At 41.0% G+C, this 19941-nt stretch overlaps 1 non-coding gene across 1 annotated transcript; it reads right to left on the reverse strand.

Annotated features, from left to right (window-relative positions):
• Nucleotides 1–928: 928 nt before the first annotated feature.
• LOC121100855 lies at nt 929–1064 on the reverse strand. Its single transcript, XR_005832642.1, has one exon. It is a non-coding gene; the product is annotated as a small nucleolar RNA SNORA42/SNORA80 family (small nucleolar RNA).
• Between the last annotated feature and the right edge of the window lie 18877 nt (nt 1065–19941).

Here is a 19941-nt window from a genome sequence, read left to right on the forward strand (position 1 = left end):
TAACTAGAATGGGGTAACTAGATAACTAAAAGAGAACTTGAAGATCTGTAAGTGAGAGGGTGTGATGAATCTGGTTCTGCAATTGTTGAAGAAAACTTCAAGCCTTACTCAGCCACTGCCTGGGGCCACAGATGCAGCTGCAGGAGTGAAAATCCTTTCCAGGCAATGTAAGTGAACCTCATCCAGTCAGTCGCACACCGGAAACAACCAGGGTCCTAACAGTTACAATCCCACCATCACAAAACAGAGAGTAGTCTGGAGCTAAGAGACAAGCCCTTACGAACTAGCAGCATATGTTTGCACATAATTGTGTGGATTTGAAGAAAAGCTTTGAATGATTCAAATCAACCTGTTCATGTGAACAGCAGTCACCTCAGAGTTAAGAAGAGACTGAGCTCTTTCAAAAAAGAAAAAAATGGTAATAACTCCCACGTAGTGTTTGATGGAATACAATGTGTGCGTACTATTTATGTAGTAATTTTTAAAACCTCACAGAACTGAGGTGCTTGGGTGGTGCAGTCGGTTAAGCTTCTGACTCTTGGTTTGGGTTCAGGTCCTGATCGCAAGGTCATGAGATGGAGCCCCACCTCTGGCCCCGGCTCTGCAGTCAGAGGAGTCTGCTTAGGACTCTCTCTCTCCATCTGCCCCACCCCCCTGGCCTCAAATGAAATAAATAAATCTTAAAAAAAGCTCAAAAACCCACAGAACCAATGAAGCATAAAAATAAAGAAAAGTTCAAATTTGAAGTACTAATAGTCACCCTGAGGTGTGCCCTGGGGAGAGAATAGCTCTGTCACTGCGCAGTGGTAGATGCCTGAGCTGTAGTGCCCTTGGACCTGAGAGGTAGCTGCTCAGAGGACCAGTTTGCACTGCTAAATATACAGCTAAATGTGTGTATTGGCTTCTTCTTCTTCTTTTTTTTTTTTTTAACCCTGAGCCCCCTTCAGTGCTCGCAGCCCACCAGTGAGGAGGCTGGGCAGTGGCTCAGGGCTGCACGCTCCTCTGGCATGGGTACACTATGAGAGGCCCACAGAGAAAGGCTCGCCATCAATCCATCACTGTGCACTTGCACTAGCCTTTAAAAGCATTTCTACAATTGTGACAACTTCCTGATGATTGTCCAATCAGGATGATGGGCACATGGCAGTTTATTGCTCACTTTACTTTTGTGTAGGTTGATGTTTTTTCACAGTAAATACAGGAAAAAAGATTCTGATATAATCACAGCTTATTTTACAACCACAACCACGAAAAGAAGAACATAGATGTATTTTTCCTGACTCCAAGAGGATCTGACAATCCCTTTATGCTTGTTTGAATTAATTGCAATAAGATCAGTTACAATGTTGATGAAGAAATTCGAATTGAACGTCCTGTAACAAACAATGAAGAAATAAAATTTCTCAAAATAAGTAAGATAAGCATCATTGTCTCAAAATTAAGGGTAATATAGCAATAAACCATTGTAGTTAAAAATCAAGATGTACCTGTGGAACTTCTTAAGTGCACATTTGCCAGAAATCAATTTCATCATGATAAGAAACATAATCCGTCAAGAAGGGACCTTCACCCCAACCTGGCTAATGTTTACATTTTTAGTGTCCTCAACACACCTGACTGGTTAATGGAGTCCATCTTTGATCTTTATCTCTGTAACAAGCTGCAATGGCCAGCTCAGAGTTTTGAAACCTTAAAATGTCTGTATCAACATCTCATCTGCCCAAGATTCCTGTTATTGAAACATATGGCATCTCTGGTACAATCTGGAATTCAATTTGATCAAGGCTGACTAGAGCATTTTTCTACTTTCTCTGCTTTAGGTCTGTAACTTGGAGTACCTAAGAGTGGGAAGGCTTGGAAGAGATTAATACTGTGTGAGGAAAGTTTCCCTCTCTTAAATATTCCACACAGCCCCTGTAGGATCATCAGGAGGAGAGGTGGCAGCAGTGGAGTTTCATGTCAATAATACATGTGCCAGGAAGAAGTGGGTTCTGATCAAACTCCAGAGCCATCTCTACTTGGGTGTGGAAGGCAGACTGTGTAATTCCCTAGGGCTTTCAGACAATTCAGGAATATGGAGTCTTCAATAAAGAGGTACTGAAGTTCCTGCTAAAAGGGCTTATGGACTGTGGGCTCTGCAGTGTCCTGATGCTCCAAGGTATGCAGAGCTCCTCCAGCAGAATGCATTTGTGAAATATGGTCAAGGTCTTCTGAGGTTCAAGAGACATCTGTAGGGCAGGGGAATCAAGGAAAGTGGTAATAGTTGGAATAGCTTCTGTGAGGAATAGGAGAAAAATATGATAAAGCATTTACCAAAGGACTGTGGGGCTATGAGGAAGAATAAGCTGAGGTTAGAGAATTTGCATGATTTTCTCAGCAACTTGCATTCAAGGGCTGAGAGGAGGGATGGATGAAGACAGGGATAATGGGAGGCAAAGGGGCAAAGGTGCTGAGATCATTGATGAGACAATGATTGAACAGATAACACGGGTTCTAGGCTGAGTTAAAAAAGGAGAGAAGATGGAAGGGTAGGAAAGTTAGTGGGAAACTCAGGAGGCAGTCCCTGGGGGCTTGACTAGATTGAGGATCAGGTGAAGGAGTAAGATATGGGAGAGCTAGAAAGTTGTGGTCAGTGAGCAATTTACTAGAATTCAATATATCAGAGGTGGAGCACGTAGATGTGCAAAGATCTCCAGGTGTGGCTATGGGAGGAGGTAGCTGTTATGGGATAAAGGTCATTGTAGGCATCAAGTCACCATGAAGCTAGAGTGTGGGTGACTAATCCATATGGCTGTTAACACTGATGAAAGATAGCAAAGAAAAAGACTGGCATGAATTTAGGAGAATACTGAAATGTTGGTAGACGACTGGCTGGTTTTGTTTGGGAATATCGGTCCCAGCCTCTACTCTATCTGTTGCATTCTGGCACGTGTTCGCCTGTTCTCTGAGTATTTCCCACCCCACCTACAACCCCATACCCCACCCCACCCACAAAAAATCCTCCCCCCAGAGGCTTCTTGTCATTCTAAATTAGGAAAGAGCAATTGAAAGGTCCTGGATCTAAATCTCTCATTAATTCAGAAGAGAACAAAGTGAAAACGACAATAATTAATAAGGAAGATGAATAGTTTATCATAATGAGTCAAGAAATCAGGACATTTATTGCAGGTTTATTTTGTGCTTAGCTTGGAGTTTAAGTGTATCGGCTTTGCCACTCAGCAGTCCAAAGACCAAATCTGCCACTTCATAGCTGCATGAGCAGGGCGAATATTACTTTACCTCACGAAACTTGAGATTGTTGTCTTAAAATTAAGATAATACCTCCTACTGCATAGAGTTGCTGTGAAGATTAAATGAGACGTTTCTCGTAAAGTATAAAGTACTTAGAATAATCAGTGCTCCATTCCGGCTGGCTGTGATTACCATTCTTCTCCTTCCTCTGCCCTGAAGCATTGTTCTCACAGGCTCCTCTTTCCTCATTCGAGAATGAAGAGAAATCCATCCACATCTAGTGCTTGCCAAGGCATGTGATGGATCCACCTTATTCCAACTCAGGGTTGTGTGCTTCTCTTCCTAGCCTGTGGTTCAGTGATGTTGACGGCTGAGATGCAGTGTGAACACCATGGAAATTTGCACATACTTACAGAATGGGGGAGGGATGGTGGTGGTAGTGGTGGGGTAGTCAGAGTCTATTCACCGGCATACTACTGCCCTTGGGTTTCAGCGTGCGTGTTCCCTTCGCAGGTCCATAGCTGAACTGCCGGGCAGCTCCTAGCCCATTCCCAGCCTCTTGCGAGTTTTCATCTAGTGAGACTCCCCTGGCCTGAGAATGTGTCTTTTCCTTCCCCCAATCTCTATCACCCTCTGACTGGTGGGCTCTGTGAAAAATTATGATTGCCAGACCTTCTATTTTCATAGCTTTCCCTGTCTTGGTGTCTCTACTGTGTTTACACATGAGACGATGACACCTCCAGGATTGCCCCAGTTCCTGCTTAGTTTTTATCATGGAATTCGAATGTTTATTTTTATTTATTTTGGGGGGGGGGCGGCAAAAGCAAGGTTTATTGAGAGTACAAAGCTCCCAAAGGGGGGGGAGCCCAAGAGGGTTGCCCAGAATTTGAATGTTTTTAGAAACAGAAGGAAGGGAGGACAGGAGAGAAGGCTTCATCAAACCACGTGGCAGAAGACTGCCTGTGGTCTTTTATTTCTTCACTCAGGACAAGAGGAAGGGTTTTACTGCCTGAGTTCTGGCCCACGAGTGCTGCTATTTTCCGCAGTGGCATAGGAGAAGGGAGCAATTGATTAAACTTTTCCCGTTTCCATCTGACTTACACTTGGTGGAGTTTTCCCCTTGCTTCCGCCCATAGGTTAATTATCAGTTTTTTCTTTTGATCTTGGTATTCATTTTCTTTCTTCTTAAGTATTTCATTTGGAAGTTGAAAACGTTATGCCAGGATCTGCTAGTTAAATGCCATTTTGTATTGGAAATGATCCTAACAGAAACTCAGTTTTACTTACAAGCTTTATTTCTGTTCCTTTTTCATGCCCCACCCAAAAACTGTTATTAAATAGGATTATTTTATATTATATTTCCTTATAGAAAGTATAGACGGCAAGGACAGAATCCAATTTAACCTAGAGTTTCTAGAAAGTTATTGGAATGTACGATGTGCCCTAAATAAAAAGATTCCTCCGATATGCAAAAATTAATTAATAGAAATATGAACTCTGCCTGGAAGGAGAGCTGAGAGCTAGGGAATACTCAGATCTATTATAATTATGTTTTCAAAAATTACCTTTTTAATCAGAATAGATAAAATCTATTTCCAAATTGAAATGTAATACCCCCCAACCCCAAAAACTAATGGACTTAGGTCAGGCAAGAAATAAAATCAAGTATTTATTGGCTACCATCTACTAAAATAATTCCTGGCAGAGAAATATATTATCAAAAGCTATGCCATAAAGACCTGTATTTTAGGAACACCTTAGGAATGAATATTACACAAGTGATAGTGAACTTTTCCTCAGTAAGAACTGGTGATTAAATAGTGAACAGAGAAGGTAACCTTATTTAAGGGCTGGTCTTGTGTTATGAAGTTCTGGGAACTACGTACGGGTACTGGGAAACAATAGGAGTGAGATTCAACCCTTCTCCCTGAATTTCTCAGTGTTGGGCAGTCTAGGAAGTTCAGTTATGTCAGTTTGGTTTACTTTACTGTCATGCTGCCAGATTGTGATTAGCTGTCAAGAGTAAACTCCCTCCCCAGAGTGAGTCACCAAGTTGTACTGTGCCTGTAGGAGTAATACCTTCCCTGAGACAAGGGAAGAGCCAGGTGAGTGTGAATGCTGGGCTTTGTTAAACAAAACGGAATCCTTTTATATGGCAGTAGGCTCCAGCTTGGGTTCATCAGGAGCCTGGCATGCCAAAGTAAACTCATTTTCTTCCTTACAGGAGATTGGTAGAAGAGAGGGAAGCTATTGATAGTTATTTCTTGGTTTAATGAGACATGTGACAAAGACAATCACGATATTCATCTGGATGAGTCTAGGAAATGTGATGTGGAAAAATAATACAATGGATTATGTGGGTTCAATTCTTAGCTAATTATTAACCGTGGTCAAATATCTCTGATTAATCAACCCTTGTTGGCTTGAACAGGTTTGGGGTTTTTTTGGTAGTTTTATGAGGATTCATGAAATAGTCATATTTCTATTATCCACCTTCATGAAGACATAGAAGAGATGCTTACCAAATAGACGGATGACTAAAAGCTGGAGGAATGGATTACAGGTTGAATAGTAGAATCAAGACCTCCACAGACTACATGATAGAGTCTTACAAGATAGAATTTGTTCTGGATTAATAAATCTACTTAAATTGTAAAGGTCAGCAGGTTCTTTTCTATGCTAGGTCTCCTTTGACTTAGAACCTGCTTTAAAAAAGCGAAGGTTGGGGCGCCTGGGTGGCTCAGTCATTAAGCGTTTTCCTTTGGGTCAGGGCATGATCTTGGCGTTCTGGGATCGAGCCCCGCATTGGGCTCCCTGCTTGCTGGGAGCCTGCCTCTTCCTCTCCCACTCCCCCTGCTTGTGTTCTCTCTCTCGCTGGCTGTCTCTCTGTCTGTCAAATAAATAAATAAAATCTTAAAAAAAAAAAAGTGAAGGTTTTTGTTCTTTTTTTTTAAAGATTTTATTTTTAAGTAATCTCCACACCCAGCATGGGGCTTGAACTCACAACCCCATGATCAAGAGTCACGTGCTTCACCAACTGAGCCAGCCAGGTGCCCCAAAGCAAAGGGTTTTGCTGATTTTAAGTTTGTGTTACTTAATAGTTTACCAATAGTAGAAAGTAAGTGCAAGATTAGGTTCTATTAATAAAAGAACAGCAAAAGAAGAGCCCAGTATTTTCTGTAATGATCAGACCACAATCATTCATGATTATTTATTACCATGGATCAGGACATCAATCTAGAAGTTACTGGAATTCAAAGATGGATCAGTCTGGGTTACTTGAGGATGTTTATTCAGAGGATAAGTCTTTACTTCATAAGCATAGCAGAAGGTAGGAATTGAGGTAGAGAAGCACAGGTAAAGTCATGTGTAAATTTGGAGGAGCCAGGGATTAATTCTTGGAGTAGGGATCAAGAAATGCTCCTTGAGCAGAGGGAATAGTTGGAACAAGGTCAAATCTCTTGTTTTGTGTGTGAGTTTTGTAGGGATCTTGGTGTCTGTGGCCAGCAGATATTTGACTCATGGCTGCAGAAGACCAACTTGAAGTGTCAGATGCAAAACAAACCTAATTTGAAATCCCAGGTACAGAAATGGTATAGAAAGTTAAGTCTGATGAATTTTGTCAAGAGTAAAATTGTGAAAGAAGATGGGAAAGGTAAATTGGAGCCAGGTAATTGTGCTTTATTAATATCAGTGGGAAAGGACTTAAGGTTTTCAAAGAGGTCCTTCTCTCTCAAACAAGGGTTACAGTTCCCAGCTTTGCCTCTGTTCTCTGACCATCACAGTCTTAACCCTGGATTATTCTTCTCCAACTCATGCCCCTGGGGATCTGATGTCTCCTGCTATACAGAGCTATGTACCACTCTGATTTCCCTTATCTCTGCTTTTTTTTTTCAAGATTTTATTTATTTTCTTGAGAGAGAGAGAGAGCAAGTGAGAGAGCACAAGCGGCAGGGGGAGGGGGGAGCAGAGCAAGAAGGAGAGAGACAAGCAGACTCCCTACTGAGCAGGGAGCCCGATGACATGGGGCTCGATCCTAGGACCCCAGGATCATAACCTGAGTTGAAGGCACACACTGAACTGACTGAGCCACCCAGGCACCCCTCCCTTATCTCTGCTTTTGCATCACACCTATACTCTCTCAAAAACCCAATCCCAATCCATTTACTCTTGTTAATACTTGTAACAACTACACCTTATGCAGAAGGTCTCACATGCCAAGCAAAGGTGTTTGCATTTTACAGAATATACACAGAAATGGCACAACCACAGAAGTGATTTGAACAATGTATCAGCCACGAAGGGTAGATAGAGTGGAAAGAAGATTAAGGCAGAGAAAGAGGTAATGAAGGTCAGATTTAGGATTATACTTAGGGAAATATGGAGGAGAGAGAACTTGTATAAGATACACATAGTCCCATCTAAAGCTAGATATCACTGGGGAAACACTGTATACACTCTTGCTCTTCACAACAAATTAACTCTATGAGATTTTAACCTACATAAGCACTTGGTGGAAAACAATTAGAAGATTCAAAAGGGAAAAGGAAGAGGCACAATTGCCCTTCTTTCCAGATGTTATGATAGTCTACCTGAAAAAAAAAAACCCTCCAAAATTGAAAGTAAAGTGACACGGTTCAATCTAACTGTGTATCAGATTGGTGATAAAAAATATTTCAATTGTCTTTATAAGATAGGACTCTGCCTGTATAGTCTTAGAGCGATATAAGAGTTAAAAATAAAAAAAGGCAAATCCTGCCCTTTACCTAGTAGCAACTTTGGCATTGAGACCATAATTTTGAAACTATTTCATCTACATCATAGCATAAAAAAATAAATAATTATCTTCACATGATTAGGGACCAGTATTTTTGGCACAAGAGAAGGGATACAAATACAAGAATCAAAGAAATTGAAAGAAGCTTATGGTTATTCAAGGAAAACTAGGAAGGGAACTTCATCAATTTGGTAAGGAGCACACCCAAAACACCAATAATAACAACAGTTAATGTCACCTGAATGGTGAACTATTGAATGCTTCTCCACTAAGTTGGGAACAAGGCAATTGTATCTATTCTTATCACTTCTATTCACATTGTACTGAGGAACCTAGCCAGTGCAATAATACAATAAAAGGAAATAAAAGGCATACAATTGGAAAAGAAGAAATAAAACTCATTTTATTCATAAGTGATTTGATTTTATAGTTAGAAAATCCAGTTCAGTCTACAGTTAAGTTTCTAGAATAGTAAGTTGAACTTAGCAATGGTATGTAGATACAAGATCAATAGGAAATATATTTTACGTATTAGCAACAATCAACTAGAAAATAAAAATGTTAAAACTGCATTTATAAGAGCACAGAATGGCATCAGATTCTCCAGAATGAATTCAAAGATATGTAAGACTTCTACAATGAGAACTACAAAATATTGCCAAAAGAAGTGAAAGACTTAATTAAATGGAGAGATATATATCATTTCAGGAATTGGAAGACTTGATATTGCTAAGATGTTTAGTTTCCCCAAAATGATCTATAAATTTAATGTAATTTCATAAAAATCTTAGCAGATTTTTAAAAATTGAAACTCATGAGCTGATTTAAAAAAATTATGTGGAAAAAATTAAAAGGTCTGTGATAGTCAATCTTGAGGAAGAATGGATTTGAAGGACTTTTTTACCAGATGTCAAGAATTAATCTAAAGCAGTCTAAAAGAGTAATTAAGACACTTTGCTATTGGCATAAGGACAGACAAATAGATCAATGAGTCCAGAAATAGACCTATGCTTATATGGTTACTTCATGTACAACAAAGCCACCAATGCAATTCATTGGGAAAAGGATGACTTTTTTCAATGAATGGTATTGGAACAATTTAATATTGACATGAAATAAAAAGACCGTAGTAATATGCTTCATCTTATAACATGCACAAATAATAATTTGAGATTAAATCATAGATTTAAATGTCAAAGATTAAACTATTGTACTTACAGAAAAACACATAAGACAATATAATTATGGAATTAAGGTAGGTAAAAACATTCATAACTAGGACACAAATGTATTAACCATTTAAAAAGTTCACAAATCAGACTTCATCAAAATTAAAAACTTCTGTTTGTTCATCAAGAGAACCATTAAGAGAACAAAATAAAATCATTTATCTACAAAGAGAGTTGTACTACAATATTTATAGCAGTTTTACTCATAGTAGCCCAAAATAGAAAGGTCCCAAGTGTCCATCAACAGACCGAATGGATGAATAAACTGTGTGTGTATGGATGGTCTCTGGACAATCCTTTAAACTTTTCTATACTTTTGAGTTTTTTTCATAATAAGATTTTGGGCAGGAAAGTACAGGAAAGAAAGAAACACAGTGGAGTGCTAAACTTGCTGTTTAATTATCCCTGGGTATTTAGATTTGGAATGAATTTATGAACTTTCATTTCTGTTTTATGTTTTATATAGCATATATGGGTGTTTTTACATTTCACGTATGTATTTTAATAAATCATGAATCTTATTTTGTCAATATGGTGTAAAAGAAAAAAGAAGCATATGTACATTCTATTACTGCAGCTGCACCTATGATAGATCCTATGCCAACATGATGTTTTCAATGAGATTTTTAGAGGGATACGGAATTGTCTGACTTTTTCACAATTACTCTTTTAGTGCCAATCACCAAATAAGATAATTGTTTTAAAAACATGGAAAATACAGAAATAACTATAGTCAGCAGTTATATGGATATCCTTCTTCTCTATTTAAGTTGGAAAAATGTTTTAAATATTTTATTTATTTATTTATTTATTTATTTATTTATTTATTTGAGAGAGAGAGAGAGATAGCAAGAGAAAGCATGAGTAGGGTGTGGGGGGAGAGGGAGAAGCAGGCTCCCCGCTGAGCAGAGAGCCCAATGGGGAGCTTGATCCCAAGACCCTGGGATCATGTCGTGAGCTAAAGGCAGATGCTTAACAGACTGAGCCACCCAGGCGTCCCAAGATAGCACCAAGCTTTAAGCCTGAGTGAGCACATGTACATGGCATGGACCATTGCCCACAATGCTAGCTTTACCCGCAGGTTCCTCTGAGGAGTTCCTTCCCTGAACCTTCACAGAGGGGAGCAGCCCCCCCGGGGGGGGGGCAGTGCTCTTGATTCGGGTCTGCAATAAGTTGTCTCAGAGAGATTGCAGTGATTTCTGTGGACCAATCAGAATCTCTATTGTGGGGAATTTGGCAAGTTTCAAGAGGTAGCTGAGCAGTTGGAAAATTGTAGAAGCCAAACACACAGAAAGAAACAATATGCAGATGCCATGAGAGAGTGGAAGCTATGAGTAAGCCAAAGCCATCAGTGAGCAGAAAGAATGAGCACGAGAAAGGATAGCGGGTAGTTGGTTGACAGGAGAGGGAAGAAGCAGAAACGAATCTGAGCTCTGTTGATAATACTTATGTAATGCTTACTGCTTACCCAGCGATGTCCTGTGTTTCACATACACGAACTCATCTAATCCTCAGTTTAAGGTAGATGGTTTTATTATCCTCAGTTTTACCGATGAGGAAACTGAGGCAGAAAAGCAGTAAGAGTCTTGACGGTGTGGTTCGAGGAGCTCTGCTTTTAGCCACGAGGCTGTGCTGCCCAACTACATGGCCCAGCAGGAGACGGCCCCTGCGCTGCACAGGCAAGTCCGTGCTGGGCGGCATAGGGGTCAGGCCCAGCTCAAAGGCTGGTCCTGTTTTTCCCCTTGATATCTTCTTATGCAACTTGTCCCGGGTTTTGTTTTGTTTTTAAAGATTTTATTTATTTGCTTGAGAGAGAGAGAGCACAGAAGGAGAGGGAGAAGCAGGCTCCCCGCTGAACAGGGAGCCCAATGCAGGGCTCAATTCCACAGGACCTGAGCCGAAGGCAGATGCTTAACTGACTGAGCCAACCAGGCGCCCCTGTTGGTGCTTTGTTTTGTTTTATTTTGTTTTGTTTTTAAATGAAGTCTGGCTCTATTCCTGACAAGGACAGAGGAGAAAGAATGGCCACCAGGAGACGAAGAGGAGTAGTGAGTTGAAACTTTACAAGTAAGCCTGGACCTCATCAGAAAGGGGCTTTAAGCCATGTTACAGTGTTAGAACTTTTCCCCAAAGCAAGGAGTATCATTGAGGTTGTTGTAAGCAGGGAAGGTGGAGCAGGGAAGGTGGGGGGAGGATTGTGATGAGATCCACATGTTTGTTTGTTTGTTTTTAAATAATCTCTCTGCCCAACGTGGGTCTCTAACTCAAAACCCCAAGATCAAGAATCACATGTTTTACTTACTGAGCCAGCCAGGCACCCACTTTTAGAATGATTATCCTGGCTGACATTGTGGAGGAGTGAGATAAGAGGCAGTGTGAGTGGTGGGAGGCCAAAGCAGTCTTGGGTGAGCAGTGATGATAGCCTGAGTTAGGGAGGTGGGCAGTGGGGATAAAGAGGTGTGGACAAGTCTGAGAGATATTTAAGTGGGAGATTTCAAGATGAGGGAAGGAAAAGTCAATAATGATAACCCATGGAACTGGGTCAATGTTGCCATTTACTGAAACAGACAACAGTAGGAAAGAGTCCATTAGGTAGGATCAGCTTCATAGGTGTGTAACCTGTGCTGTCACACAGAGCCCTGTGCTCAGAAGGGCCCCATGATTGCCTTGATGCTCAGCTAATGCTGCTCCTGATTATCTTTTTGAAGACTTTTTGTTTATTTTCGGGGTGTGTGTGTAAGCACAAGCAGGGGGAGGAGCAGAGAGAGAGAAGCAAACTCCCCACTGAACAGGAAGCCTGACTCAGAGCTCGATCCCAGGACTGGGAGATAATGACCTGAGCTGAAGGCAGATGCTTAAATGACTGAGCCACCCAGGCACCTCTGCTCCTACTAATTTTTTTTTTTAAGATTTTATTTATTTATTCGACAGAGATAGAGACAGCCAGCGAGAGGGAACACAAGCAGGGGGAGTGGGAGAGGAAGAAGCAGGCTCATAGCGGAGGAGCCTGATGTGGGGCTCGATCCCACAACGCTGGGTCACGCCCTGAGCCGAAGGCAGACGCTTAACCGCTGTGCCACCCAGGCGCCCCTGCTCCTACTAATTTTTGAACGAGGAACTCCACACTTTGGTTTTGTACTAGGCCGCACAAAATATGTAATTTGTTCAGCCATCAAACCTTTGGAAATGCAGCAATGGAGCTCAGAGAAATAAATGTTTGAGTAGTGCTCCCCAAAGTGTGTTTCCCAAGTGTGCTAATAGGTGTGCGTGTGGGAAAACATAGGGTCCATAAAATAGGGCTTCATGGCCAAGTAAATTGAGGAAATACCAGGTTAAACAAGTAAAATCATTTTTTTAAAGTACAGACTATCCCAGACTTATTAATATGCTAACTATGGTATAATACAGAATATCTGGTCTTCGTCCCCAGTCCTGGTGCAGAGCTTCATCAACCTTTGGAATTTCCTGACTTGTAGGAGTATCTTGGTTATGCTAATGACATAATGGGGGAGGGGGGGATGGTACCCAGCTGGCCTCAGGATGGGGGCGGAATGATCATCAGAAAGACCAAGCATGTTATTAGAGAGTTGGAAATTTCAGGCATCTGACCTCCGAGGAGGGGAGAGGGGGCTAGAGATTAAGTTCGATCACATGGCCACTGCTTTAAGCCATCACGCCTATGTAATGAAACCCCAGCAACAACTGGGAGGGTCAGTAGAGCCTCCTGGTCCATGAACACACTAATGTACTGTAAGGAGAGGGCATGGAAGTGCCTCACCCACCCACCCTCTACCTTACCCTGTGTGTCTCTTCCGTTTGGCTCTTCCTGAGTTATATCTTTGATAATAAAATTATAATCATAAGCATAGCATGCTTAGTGAGTTCTGTGAGTTGTTCTAGCAAATTATTGAAACTGAAGGGATCGTGGGAACTCCTAAGTTTATAGTCAGTCAGAAGTGCATGTAGTCCCTGAGATTTGCCCCTGGTGTCTGAAGGGGAGACAGTCTTGAGGAGGACTTTAAATTGTGGGGTCTTTACTAACTCCAGCTCATTAGTATTGGATTGGATTCTAACTGTGGGACACTCAATTGGTGTCAGAATAGTTGAGCTGTAGTAGATACTTCATTATGCCACCCAGCCCAGGTTCCCCCTTTAGAACCAAAGTACTCATTCTCCCAGCTGAGGGATCAGAACAGCTGAGTGCTGATGGCTCACAGCTCTGTCCCTCCCTGAGAGATGTCCTGGCAGAAGAGAGATGAATTGGCCATGGTTATGCCCTTCATCCTTGGCACAGCCTGCATCCAATGACTAGAGAAGCCTGGCTCCTCTTGCCCCAATGCTTAACAACTCTGACCGGGTATCCCAGCTCCAAAGCTCCCTGTGGCAGCAGCCATGGGCTCGATGGCCAGTCCATGGTAGTGAAACTTCTCCTTCTGCCCAGTTTTCCTTCCCTCAGTCCCTTATAGGTGGTGTTTCCAAAGGCAACCCAAGTACACTACCTGCACACAAATCTCCATTTCAATCTGTTTCCTAGGGAACTGGATCCAGGATAGAGCCACTGTGAACCTCTGAAAAGGAAATCGAGTATGTAGCCTTTTACCACATTTATTTGACAGTGGAATCCTTTTCCTAGAGCGTCACATGGAGTGGGAGTGCTCCTGACTGACTGGCTTTCAGACGTGTGGGGCTGGCACTGATTGATTGGCTTGCAGAAGTCCATTCTCTGAGGCAAGCTGTCCTTGATTGATTAAATATGTTGAAATCTGATAATGGTGGCTACACTTTCTATGGCTACAGAAAAATTGTTTCCCCCTGCCCCCAGGAGTGTGGAAACTAATTTTTATAATTTCAAGGAGATACTCTTTTTATTATCATTGAACAGAGTAAGAAACCTCAAAAGAGAAGATTAAGTAACCTGTCCAAGGTCAAAAGTAGCAGGGACAAGATTCACATTTACAGATTTTAAAACTTGCTACAAAGCTACAAGTAATCAAGACAGTATGGTACTAGCCAAGGATAAACATACAGGGCAGTGTAACAGAATGCAGAGTCCAGAAATATACCCTTTACATCTGTGATCAATTGATTTTTGACAGGGCGTCAAAACAATTCATTGGGGGAAAAGAATGGTCTTTCCAATAAATGGTGAAACAGCTGGATAGCCACATGCAAAAGAATGAACTTGCTGTCATACCATACAAAAAATTAACTCAAAATGGATCATAGACCCAAATGTAAAAGCTAAAACTATACGATTTTTAGAAGAAAACTTAGGGGGGCGCCTGGGTGGCACAGTTGGTTAAGCGTCTGACTCTTGGTTTTGGATCAGGTCATGACCTCAGGGTCCTGGGATTGAGCCCCACATCAGGCTCTGGGTTCAGTGTGGAGTCTGCTCGAGACTTTTTCTCCCTCTCCTTTGGCCCCTCCCACTTGTGCCATCCCTCTCTCTCTCTCTCTCTCAAATAAATAAATAAGTCTTTTTAAAAACAAGAAGAAAACTTAGGGATCAATTTTCATGGATTTAGAATAGGCAAAGCCTTCTGAGATGTAACACCAAACACATGCAACAAAAGAAAAAAGATTCAGTTGGACTAAATTGGATTTCATCCAAATTAATAGCTTTTGTGCTGAGAATAATACCATCAAGAAAGTGAAAAGACAACCCACAGAATGGGGGAAAAATAGTTGTAAATCATATATTTGATAAGGAACTTGAATCCAGAATGTATAAAGAACTCTTACAATTCAAATATGAGAAGGCAAATGACCCCATTTTTTTTTTAAAGATTTTATTTTATTTATTTGACGGAGAGAGAGACAGCCAGCAAGAGAGGGAACACAGGAAGGGGGAGTGGGAGAGGAAGAAGCAGGCTCCCAGCAGAGGAGCCTGATGTGGGGCTCGATCCCAGGACTCTGGGATCACGCCCTGAGCCAAAGGCAGACGCTTAACGACTGAGCCACCCAGGCACCCTGGCAAATGACCCCATTAAAACATAGACAAAGGACTCAAATAGGCATGTCTCTAAAGAAGATGTACATGACTAGTGAGCACGTGGAAAGATGCTAAGCATCATTAGCCTTCAGGGGAGGATCCAATGAAAGCAGAGGCAAATCCACACGGGAGAGGTTACAATGGATGAGGCCAAGTTTTGACAGAAAGAAGGAATTCAAACCCAGGACACAGCTGGGGGATTTGTTTTTGGGAAATAGGCAGGATATTTCTTTAAAACAATAAGACAAAAGGCAATCCAGTATGCAAACACGTTTGCAGGTGATGAAAGAAAACCTGATGGACTCCTCTTCCCAGGGTTCCTGGCTTCAGAATAAATCATGAAGCAAGGTGATCCAAAAGAAGTGAGAAGTTGAATACTTCATTTAGCTCTGAATAATGAAGATTTTAATGAGTTCAAAAGTTTTAGTGGAATATATAGAATTCTTTTTTTTAACCTTCTAATTAAAAAGTTATATAGTCCCTTTATAGAAAATTTTAAGGCAATTAAAGAAGAAAAAAATACTTGTGATCTTATGACCCTAATATAACCACCATTAGCATTTTGATGAATTTTCTTCTGGTCTTTTTAATGCATTAAAACAAAATTTCAACTGCTCAAAGTGTACAAGTGATTAGTATCTTGAGGTTTTGGTTTTTGGTTTTTGGTTTTTCTTTTCTTTTCTTTTCTTTTTTTAAAGATTTTATTTATTTGACAGAGAAACAGCCAGTGAGAGAGGGAACACAAGCAGGGGGAGTGGGAGAGGAAGAAGCAGGCTCCCAGCGGAGGAGCCTGATGTGGGGCTCGATCCCAGGACTCTGGGATCACGCCCTGAGCTGAAGGCAGACGCTTAACGACTGCGCTACCCAGGCGCCCCTTGGTTTTTCTTTTCTTATGAGTCTCCCCACCCCTTCCTCCTGCCCTGTGACCCCATGATGGTATCTAGCCTTAATATAGCAGCCATTTTTAGGGGCTGCATAAACTTGATAAATAAATTTATTATAATTAAATAGTAAGCTCTCACCAGTTGAACTTCATTACAATTTTCTAATATTACAGTAACTCCAAAAAAAAATATTTTTATACCTAGTCTGGATTATTTCTCTAGAATAAACTAACAAATAGAATTGCTTGGTCAGGAACTACACATAATTTTATACCGTATGATATACAGTGTTGATTCAAGCACACACTTGGGAAACTGTTTCACCTCAGCAATAATTAAAATGAAAACAAGGTATCATTTTTGGCCTACCATCAGTTTGGCCTGCCACATTAGCGCCCAAAATTAATAAATGAAAACATTTACATTAGTCAGTTGCTATGAAGTTTTTTATAAAGCAATTTGACAGAAAATATCAATGATCATAAACATTTTTACACCCTGGTTGTAACATATTTTAAGGACATTGCCAAATTAGAGCATTTTTGCAGAGGTATTAGAGATTTCCAATTTTGGGAAGAGGTGGTCTGCTCAAAATTTCAAAAATAAGGAGAATGAGCAGTTGGGTATGACCACCATAGATTTAGCAAACAGGACATTACATTACAAATTCTGTTTTAATTACTCATTAGAAACAATTAAATGAGCAAGAAACATATTCTTATCAAATATACAACTTGAATAAATAGATGCAATTTCTGCAACTCCAAATTTTGTAACAAATGGAGATTTTTATTATTGATTAAAAAACTGAAAATACAGTGGACTCCATTTGTACTCTTGCTCCAGTCTCTGCAGATGTCAGGGGTGGGCCTGTGAGGGCAGAGAGGGTGTATTGAAAGGAAAATGTTAGCCAACAGGTCAACATTTCAGTAGGGGCGGGTCTGTTTTTTTAATTTTACTGAGCTCTACTTTTGTATTTTTCATTTCTAAATCAAATATAACAATATTCAAGGAACATAAAACTTAAATATATTTACAAAAATATAAATTAATATAAATTTTAAAATTAAAATGTATTTTTTATGTATTTTATACAAAATTACTATAAGCATAAAAATGATAGTTTATGTGTCAGCTTGGCTAGGCTATACTACTCAGTTACTCAATCACACTAATGCTGCTGTGGAGGTATTTTGTAGATGTAATTAACATCTATCATCAGTTGACTTTAAGTAAAGATTACCTTCCACAATGTGAGTGGGTCTCATCCAATTAGTTGAAAGGCCTTCAGAGCAAAAGCTAAGGTTTCCCCGACAAGAAAAAATTCTGCCTCAAGAACACAGCATCAGTTCTTGCCCACCAGCTTCCAGCCTTGCTGGTCTGTCCTATAGATTTCAGACTTGCCAGCCTCAATAAGCTCCCAATCCAATTCATTGAAATAAGTCTCTCTCTCTCTCTCTCTCTAATCCTAATACATTATGTTTTAAAGATAAGATATTTTTCCTTCTAAAATATTCAAGATTATTTATGAAAATTAAAATGGCCAACATACATCATAATTCATTAATATAAAAATTAAAACTCAAAGTATTTAAATAAAATTATACTTCAGTTTTTGAAAGTTTATTTAAATTCTAGCACTCAATGTCCATCCAATTGCCCTGTAAAGAATTGTTATGCTTCATTCAGATCTATTGTGTCGGTTCGGGCCAGTTAGGAAAAGAGAAATCACATCAGTTGATTTAACAGCAAATATTTAAGGAATTGGTCAAACCAGTATCAGAGGACAAAAACACTGAAAAGGGGTCAGAAAGGTAACCTTGAAGGTAGTATCAGTAGAAGATACCATGCCTAGGGGTGGGAGAATGAGGAAGAAACGAGAAGTTTGGAGAAAGGTGGAACTGGGGTGGAGACTTTTGGACAGGGAGAACTGCCTGGCTAAGTGGATGCTGTGATTGTGGTTGTGGGACCACCGCATAAAGGTGGACACAAACCAGGTATCACTGCCGAGCTGACGGGCTGGTGTGGAGGTGATGCTAACAGGGACATCAGCAAACAAGAAGGATGAGCAAGGGGCGCCTGGGTGGCACAGCGGTTAAGCGTCTGCCTTCGGCTCAGGGCGTGATCCCGGCGATCTGGGATCGAGCCCCACATCAGGCTCTTCTGCTATGAGCCTGCTTCTTCCTCTCCCACTCCCCCTGCTTGTGTTCCCTCTCTCGCTGGCTCTCTCTATCTCTGTCGAAACCACCCCCCCCCCCCCCCCCGCCCAGTGTTCCCTGTTGGCAGAAAATAGAAGTGTAGTTTGCAGAGAACCAGTAACCGCCTCAGAACAAAATACAGAAGGTGGTTTAGTATCTGAGAGACAATACAAATTTAAGAGTACAACAACTTGTGTGATGTTGTAAATGTTCCTCTGCTACCATATGCAACTGTTGTGAATACAACATCAATTTGTCACTTCCTCCAGAGCCTTCAATTGGAACACAAAGAAAAACAAGAACACTTGGCACTATAGGGAAATACTTCACTGTGAAAGAATCTGTTGCCTTCCTGCTTTCTGAGAAGAATTTGACAAGTTAACAAATTTGTCTTTTTCTAACCTAAGCACTTCTGCTTCTCAAATCTGCCCTGAACTCCAAAAGGGTGTTGGCCTCCAATATTGGCAATGGAACAACCCACAAATTTCCATGGCATTTTGACACAGTTGCCTTTTGTTCTGAGGATAATAGGGCAAGCCATGTGAAGAAGGGTTCCCCTGGGGTCTGAACAGGAGCAGATGTTTAGGGTTACAAGTTGTGCTGAGCCAGGGCTGATGGTAGGATCTCAAGTGGTAGACATGCTCTCTAATGTGTGTGTGTGTGTGTGTGTGTGTGTGTGTGTGTGTGTTACACAGAGTTTGTGGTATGCAGGGCAAGTCAAGAGCCTCAAGTCCAAGGCAGAAGTTCTCCTTTTCTGGATCTAAGAGTAGTACTGCTCAAGTGTAGCCTGGCAGTGTGGGGGAATTAAAGCCTCATAGGGAGAAATTTTGACCAATGAAAGATGGGAACCTATGGATAAATTCTTTCCTTTCTCCCCCTTCTTTTCCCAAGATGATGCTGAGATGTCATTGGTGTGGTTTCTCAGGGGCACAATCTCATGGTTTTGAGTTATCAATTATTGGTGGCCAGCTTGCTAGATCCTCTTCATGGTGGTTCTTTCTCTTTCCTGCCTCACTGTCTTTGAGTCTCACTCCTGCCTGGGACTGAGTTCCCTGGTAAAACACCCACACATAAACCTGTGGCTTCAGGGTCTTTTTTTCTGGGAACCTTGGCTAGGACACTGTCAGGTCTCCTAGCATGAGAGCCATAATTGGAGAGTATTTGTATTCTGGTAAAGAAGAATGAGATGAGTTCTCTCAAGGAGAGCCGGGTTTGGGGTGAGGCCTTGACTCCCAGGGTAGACTCGTGCAGGCTGGCCTCAACAAGAAGCGTCTCCTCTGTCCTCCAGAAGCTTCTCTTCCTCCCATTCATCTGGCCTTGCTGGTGGAGGTTAGAGCCTATCAATCTGTCACTCCTGCATTTGGAGTCCCAGTCAGTTGGATGTAGCTGTAAGAAACCAATACAGCAGAAGCTTTCATAGCAGCTGGGCAGGGTCCAGGAACTCCAAAATATAGAGGTTTGACTAAATTGTGTTGGAGTATGTGGACTTGCACTGTTACTGACATTTTTCTCAATGCTTTTGTATAAGTAGACAAACAAGTTCACCATTGTTTTCCAGCAAAAAATGATTTTCCTATCGTTAGATTTCAAATGCAGAGAACCAAGTTAATCATTCTCAGTGTGTGGCTCA

The sequence above is a fragment of the Ursus maritimus genome, unplaced genomic scaffold (assembly GCF_017311325.1).
Source record: "Ursus maritimus isolate PB19 unplaced genomic scaffold, ASM1731132v1 scaffold_5, whole genome shotgun sequence".
Classification (NCBI taxonomy): Eukaryota; Metazoa; Chordata; class Mammalia; order Carnivora; family Ursidae; genus Ursus; species Ursus maritimus.